Source organism: Toxotes jaculatrix, chromosome 10 (genome assembly GCF_017976425.1).
Source record: "Toxotes jaculatrix isolate fToxJac2 chromosome 10, fToxJac2.pri, whole genome shotgun sequence".
In the NCBI taxonomy this organism is placed as follows: domain Eukaryota; kingdom Metazoa; phylum Chordata; class Actinopteri; family Toxotidae; genus Toxotes; species Toxotes jaculatrix.
Window position 1 is genome coordinate 5,990,315 of NC_054403.1, and position 8,732 is coordinate 5,999,046.

Consider the following 8,732-nt stretch of genomic DNA (forward strand, 5'->3'; position numbering starts at 1 on the left):
TTTGGACTTTTTTTGCCCGAAAAAAACGCCATACTATACTATGACGTTTTTTATGACTTTTTGAGGCCAAAAAAAATTTGGACTTTTTTTGCCCGAAAAAAACGCCATACTATACTATGACGTTTTTTATGATTTTTTGAGGCCATACTATACTATGACGTTTTTTATGACTTTTTGAGGCCAAAAAAAATTTGGACTTTTTTTGCCCGAAAAAAACGCCATACTATACTATGACGTTTTTTATGACTTTTTGAGGCCATACTATACTATGACGTTTTTTATGACTTTTTGAGGCCAAAAAAAATGTGGACTTTTTTGCCTGAAAAAAACGCCATACTATACTATCACGTTTTTTATGACTTTTTGAGGCCAAAAAAAATTTGGACTTTTTTTGCCCGAAAAAAACGCCATACTATACTATGACGTTTTTTATGACTTTTTGAGGCCATACTATACTATGACGTTTTTTATGACTTTTTGAGGCCATACTATACTATGACGTTTTTTATGACTTTTTGAGGCCAAAAAAAATGTGGACTTTTTTGCCTGAAAAAAACGCCATACTATACTATCACGTTTTTTATGACTTTTTGAGGCCAAAAAAAATTTGGACTTTTTTTGCCCGAAAAAAACGCCATACTATACTATGACGTTTTTTATGACTTTTTGAGGCCAAAAAAAATTTGGACTTTTTTTGCCCGAAAAAAACGCCATACTATACTATGACGTTTTTTATGACTTTTTGAGGCCATACTATACTATGACGTTTTTTATGACTTTTTGAGGCCAAAAAAAATTTGGACTTTTTTTGCCCGAAAAAAACGCCATACTATACTATGACGTTTTTTATGACTTTTTGAGGCCAAAAATAATTTGGACTTTTTTTGCCCGAAAAAAACGCCATACTATACTATGACGTTTTTTATGACTTTTTGAGGCCAAAAAAAATTTGGACTTTTTTTGCCCGAAAAAAACGCCATACTATACTATGACCTTTTTTATGACTTTTTGAGGCCAAAAAAATTTTTTTACTTTTTTTGCCCGAAAAAAACGCCATACTATACTATGACGTTTTTTATGACTTTTTGAGGCCAAAAAAAATTTGGACTTTTTTTGCCCGAAAAAAACGCCATACTATACTATGACCTTTTTTATGACTTTTTGAGGCCAAAAAAATTTTTTTACTTTTTTTGCCCGAAAAAAACGCCATACTATACTATGACGTTTTTTATGACTTTTTGAGGCCAAAAAAAATTTGGACTTTTTTTGCCCGAAAAAAACGCCATACTATACTATGACGTTTTTTATGACTTTTTGAGGCCAAAAAAAATTTGGACTTTTTTTGCCCGAAAAAAACGCCATACTATACTATGACGTTTTTTATGACTTTTTGAGGCCAAAAAAAATTTGGACTTTTTTTGCCCGAAAAAAACGCCATACTATACTATGACGTTTTTTATGACTTTTTGAGGCCAAAAAAAATTTGGACTTTTTTTGCCCGAAAAAAACGCCATACTATACTATGACCTTTTTTATGACTTTTTGAGGCCAAAAAAATTTTTTTACTTTTTTTGCCCGAAAAAAACGCCATACTATACTATGACGTTTTTTATGACTTTTTGAGGCCAAAAAAAATTTGGACTTTTCTTGCCCGAAAAAAACGCCATACTATACTATGACGTTTTTTATGACTTTTTGAGGCCAAAAAAAATTTGGACTTTTTTTGCCCGAAAAAAACGCCATACTATACTATGACGTTTTTTATGACTTTTTGAGGCCAAAAAAAATTTGGACTTTTTTTGCCCGAAAAAAACGCCATACTATACTATGACGTTTTATATGACTTTTTGAGGCCATACTATACTATGACGTTTTTTATGACTTTTTGAGGCCAAAAAAAATTTGGACTTTTTTTGCCCGAAAAAAACGCCATACTATACTATGACGTTTTTTATGACTTTTTGAGGCCAAAAAAAATTTGGACTTTTCTTGCCCGAAAAAAACGCCATACTATACTATGACGTTTTTTATGACTTTTTGAGGCCAAAAAAAATTTGGACTTTTTTTGCCCGAAAAAAACGCCATACTATACTATGACGTTTTTTATGACTTTTTGAGGCCAAAAAAAATTTGGACTTTTTTTGCCCGAAAAAAACGCCATACTATACTATGACGTTTTTTATGACTTTTTGAGGCCATACTATACTATGACGTTTTTTATGACTTTTTGAGGCCAAAAAAAATTTGGACTTTTTTGCCCGAAAAAAACGCCATACTATACTATGACGTTTTTTATGACTTTTTGAGGCCAAAAAAAATTTGGACTTTTTTTGCCCGAAAAAAACGCCATACTATACTATGACGTTTTTTATGACTTTTTGAGGCCATACTATACTATGACGTTTTTTATGACTTTTTGAGGCCAAAAAAAATTTGGACTTTTTTTGCCCGAAAAAAACGCCATACTATACTATGACGTTTTTTATGACTTTTTGAGGCCAAAAAAAATTTGGACTTTTTTTGCCCGAAAAAAACGCCATACTATACTATGACGTTTTTTATGACTTTTTGAGGCCAAAAAAAATTTGGACTTTTTTTGCCCGAAAAAAACGCCATACTATACTATGACCTTTTTTATGACTTTTTGAGGCCAAAAAAATTTTTTTACTTTTTTTGCCCGAAAAAAACGCCATACTATACTATGACGTTTTTTATGACTTTTTGAGGCCAAAAAAAATTTGGACTTTTTTTGCCCGAAAAAAACGCCATACTATACTATGACCTTTTTTATGACTTTTTGAGGCCAAAAAAATTTTTTTACTTTTTTTGCCCGAAAAAAACGCCATACTATACTATGACGTTTTTTATGACTTTTTGAGGCCAAAAAAAATTTGGACTTTTTTTGCCCGAAAAAAACGCCATACTATACTATGACGTTTTTTATGACTTTTTGAGGCCAAAAAAAATTTGGACTTTTTTTGCCCGAAAAAAACGCCATACTATACTATGACGTTTTTTATGACTTTTTGAGGCCAAAAAAAATTTGGACTTTTTTTGCCCGAAAAAAACGCCATACTATACTATGACGTTTTTTATGACTTTTTGAGGCCAAAAAAAATTTGGACTTTTTTTGCCCGAAAAAAACGCCATACTATACTATGACGTTTTTTATGACTTTTTGAGGCCAAAAAAAATTTGGACTTTTTTTGCCCGAAAAAAACGCCATACTATACTATGACGTTTTATATGACTTTTTGAGGCCATACTATACTATGACATTTTTTATGACTTTTTGAGGCCAAAAAAAATTTGGACTTTTTTTGCCCGAAAAAAACGCCATACTATACTATGACGTTTTTTATGACTTTTTGAGGCCATACTATACTATGACGTTTTTTATGACTTTTTGAGGCCAAAAAAAATTTGGACTTTTTTTGCCCGAAAAAAACGCCATACTATACTATGACGTTTTTTATGACTTTCTGAGGCCAAAAAAAATTTGGACTTTTTTTGCCCGAAAAAAACGCCATACTATACTATGACGTTTTTTATGACTTTTTGAGGCCAAAAAAAATTTGGACTTTTTTTGCCCGAAAAAAACGCCATACTATACTATGACGTTTTTTATGACTTTTTGAGGCCAAAAAAAATTTGGACTTTTTTTGCCCGAAAAAAACGCCATACTATACTATGACGTTTTTTATGACTTTTTGAGGCCATACTATACTATGACGTTTTTTATGACTTTTTGAGGCCAAAAAAAATTTGGACTTTTTTTGCCCGAAAAAAACGCCATACTATACTATGACGTTTTTTATGACTTTTTGAGGCCAAAAAAAATTTGGACTTTTTTTGCCCGAAAAAAACGCCATACTATACTATGACGTTTTTTATGACTTTTTGAGGCCAAAAAAAATTTGGACTTTTTTTGCCCGAAAAAAACGCCATACTATACTATGACGTTTTTTATGACTTTTTGAGGCCATACTATACTATGACGTTTTTTATGACTTTTTGAGGCCAAAAAAATTTTTTTACTTTTTTTGCCCGAAAAAAACGCCATACTATACTATGACGTTTTTTATGACTATTTGAGGCCATACTATACTATGACGTTTTTTATGACTTTTTGAGGCCAAAAAAAATTTGGACTTTTTTTGCCCGAAAAAAACGCCATACTATACTATGACGTTTTTTATGACTTTTTGAGGCCATACTATACTATGACGTTTTTTATGACTTTTTGAGGCCAAAAAAAATTTGGACTTTTTTTGCCCGAAAAAAACGCCATACTATACTATGACGTTTTTTATGACTTTTTGAGGCCCAAAAAAATTTGGACTTTTTTTGCCCGAAAAAAACGCCATACTATACTATGACGTTTTTTATGACTTTTTGAGGCCAAAAAAAATGTGGACTTTTCTTGCCCGAAAAAAACGCCATACTATACTATGACGTTTTTTATGACTTTTTGAGGCCAAAAAAAATTTGGACTTTTTTTGCCCGAAAAAAACGCCATACTATACTATGACGTTTTTTATGACTTTTTGAGGCCATACTATAGTATGACGTTTTTTATGACTTTTTGAGGCCAAAAAAAATTTGGACTTTTTTTGAACGAAAAAAACGCCATACTATACTATGACGTTTTTTATGACTTTTTGAGGCCATACTTTATGGCCTCAAAAAGCGTATGGCGTTTTTTTCGGGCAAGAAAAGTCAAAATTTTTTTTGGCCTCAAAAAGTCATAAAAAACGTCATAGTATAGTATGGCGTTTTTTTCAGGCAAAAAAAGTCCAAATTTTTTTTGGCCTCAAAAAGTCATAAAAAACGTCATAGTATAGTATGGCCTCAAAAAGTCATAAAAAACGTCATAGTATAGTATGGCGTTTTTTTCGGGAAAAAAAAGTCAAAATTTTTTTTGGCCTCAAAAAGTCATAAAAACGTCATAGTAAAGTATGGTCTCAAAAAGTCATAAAAAACGTCATAGTATAGTATGGCGTTTTTTCTGGGCAAAAAAGGTCAAAATTTTTTTTGGCCTCAAAACGTCATAAAAAACATCTTAGTATAGTATGGCCTCAAAAAGTCATAAAAAACGCCATACTATACTATTATGTTTTTTATGACAGTTTGAGGCCAAAAAAAATTTTGACTTCTTTTGGCCGATTTTGATGCCATACTATACTATGATGGTTTTTATGACTTCTTGAGGCCATACTAAAGTATGACTTTTTTTGGCCAATTTTGACGCCATACTAAAGTATGACTTTTTTTGGCCAATTTTGACGCCTTACTATACTATGACGTTTTTTGGCACTTTTTGAGGCCATACTAAAGTATAATTTTTTTGGCCGATTTTGACGCCATACTATATTATGATGGTTTTTTTTACTTTTTGAGGCCATACTAAAGTATGACTTTTTTTGGCCGATTTTGACGCCATACTATACTATGACGTTTTTTGGCACTTTTTGAGGCCATACTAAAACGTGACTTTTTTTGGCCGATTTTGACGCCATATTATACTATGACATTTTTTGGCACTTTTTTAGGCCATACTAAAGTATGACTTTTTTTGGTCGATTTTGACGCCATACTATACAATGACATTTTTTTTGCCTTTTTGAGGCCATACTACAGTATGACCTTTTTTGGCCGATGTTGAAGCCTTCTGATACCATGATCTTCTTTTATTAGGGCCCCAGCATGAAATTCATGCGAAGCTCTACTGTAACTGCAGGGATCATTATTACTCTCCTCCTCTTTTGTTTTTCTCCTGCCGCTTTGTCTGCTAATTTGACCCTCTGGACGTGCTCAAAAACTCACCAAACTCCCCCAAATTTTCCCCTGACAAAAGTTCTTGTTTTGACACTTTCCGTGTGACCGAGCACGGCCAAACTGTTCTTTAGCACCCCCTAAAGTGTCAAAATATTCCAAGTAAGACCCACAGACTTGAAATTTGGTACACAGATGCATCACATCCATATGAGAAAAAAAGTTTCTTGGAGGAAAGTTCCACGATGTACAGGAAGTCCGCCATTTTGGAAAAATTCCGCCATTCTGCATTTTGCACAGCTTGTACTTTAACCAACTCGTCCTAGGAGAATGGTCCGATCATGCTGAAAATTGCTCTGTTTGCTCTTAAAGCCTTCATGTCTAAAAGTTGTGAAAAGCTTCAGTCTGAGTCACATGGTCTGTCCATGGCGCCGCCATGAATTTGACTCTACGCCAACACATAGGTAATGGATGTATTTGCGCCTTTATCTCCCACATGCTTCATCCAATGTGGATCAAACTACAGTCATGTTGATCATGTGATTCAGAACAGATTGATGTACTGATATCATGATGCACAAATAGCGCCAGCTACTGGGAATAGGAAATATGTGTATTTTTCATGTAGTTTGTGTATTTTTCATGTAGTTCACTGGAAAGTAGACCAGATGAAGAGGGAGAAACTGATCAGTATACAAAAGAGAACACAGTGACATGCTCATATTATGCTACACACATACAGCACCTACTGTGGGAGTAGACATGTCTTTTGTTCATGTGTATGTCTGTATATCTGGAGAACAGAGAGATTAGGAGTGTTGGAAAGAGGAGAAGAGAAGATAGTGGAGGCATTGGTGCAGTTGAGCTCCACTTACTTGGAGCCGTAAATGTTTATGTCAGTGTGCCATGTGAGCTATATAATGGAAATACATACATTCTACATAGATGTGTTAACATGGAGTTGTCATGACAATCTGTGTAGATTTAGGATTTTGTGTGGATCTTACATCATCAATCTATTAGCAGGGCACTGCAGGGAATTGAACCCCACCCTAGTGTACTAGGTGTACCATAACCAGTGCCTTTTGCTTTTTGAAGTGATGTAAAGGTAAAGCAAAACGTATCTCAACAGCATTTCTTAAATATTGTGTTATCAAAATATCTAGTTAGAATGAGAAAGAGCACACAAACACAATAGAAACGTAGAAAATGCACCAGAGCTCTGTTGTGCTCCAGCAATAAAAACACAGTACATATGAAAATATAAGCTCAGAAAAGCAAGTAAAAAAGACTGCAACATATCTCTGTTCTGCATCACCAATAGAAACAGTCAAAATAAGAATATAAGTAAAGGACAAATGCTAAAAATGGCAGCGCACATCTCTGTTGTGCATGATAAAAAAACAATATAAAGTAAAAAAGGCTGTGCCACAGTTTTCTTGTGCGCCAGCTATATAAAACAGGAAAAATTAGAAAGAAAAAAGAGATTAAAAAGGTTGCAACACAGCTCTGTTGTGTCTCAGTAATAAACATAGTAGAAATAAATTAAGGAAAAAAGGAAAAAAGGGCTATGATGCACCTCTCTTATGCACCACCAATATAAAAACACAGTTGAAATAATATTTCATAAAGTAAAAAATGAAAAAAAAGGCTGCAACACATAGAAGATACACAAGGTATACACAGGAATGAGTTGTGTTTTGTAAGCCACCATTTGTTATTTCTTTGTTTGTAATGTATTTTGATCTGTTTATGTACACGGTTACGTTTAATGAGAAACTTTGAAAGAACTTGTATGTGTGAAAGAGCAAAGAATTCCCTCATGAAAACTGTTCTGTTTTCACATACAGTGGGAACGGAAAGTATTCAGACTTTCAAGTTCAAGTTCATTTTTTTCCTCATTAATGTCGCACAGCACCCCATATTGACACCGAAACACAAAATTGTTGAGATTTATTAAAAAAGAAAAACTGAAATATCACACGGCCATAAGTATTCAGACCCTTTGCTGTGACCCTCATATATTTCACTCAGGTGCTGTCCATTTCTTCTGATCATCCTTGAGATGGTTCGACACCTTCATTGGAGTCCAGCTGTGTTTGATTATACTGATTGGACTTGATTAGGAAGGCCACACACCTGTCTATATAAGACCTTACAGCTCACAGTGCATGTCAGAGCAAATGAGAATCATGAGGTCAAAGGAAGTGCCTGAAGAGCTCAGAGAATTATGGCAAGGCACAGAGCTGGCCAAGGTTACAAAAAATTTCTGCTGCACTATAGGGTGCTGTGTGTACATTAATGAGGGAAAAATGAACTCAGCAAATGGCTGCAATATAACAAAGAGTGAAAAAAATTAAGAGGGTCTGAATACTTTCCGTACCCACTGTAAACATGGTCAATAAGTGTTCCTCTTTCTGTGGTGGGTTGCTGTACTAGTTGGCTGTACCCTCTGTGTGCAAATTGTAGAAGATTTGAAGATGTCCTCATTGAAATCTCCCATTACAACTATGGTGCTACTTTTTGATTGTAGCCAATCAAGTAGTGTAGCAGTATTGTGTTTAAACAGAGATATGTGATAAGTTGGTGGACAATATATAATGGCTACTAAAATTTTGTGTGTAGTACAGCTGTACACCATACACTCCAGATTTACAAGGTGTATGTCCATAATATTGCTGGCTGCCGTGTTTGTTGTGTAAAGACCTACCCCTCCATGTTTTTGGCTTTGTAAGGCTGCCAGGGATGGAATGTTGCTACTGTATGACACACTATGTGGACAACTATGGAACGTGTACCCTGGTATATTTATAGCCTCTGCTGAGATGTCAGTGGATAACCATGTTTCTGTTACAGCAATGTAGTCACAATGCAAGGTTTTCACACACAATGCCAAATCTGAGGCATGCAGAGGTAAACTCTGCACATTCATCAGAAAAACAGTGACAGCGGGTTTT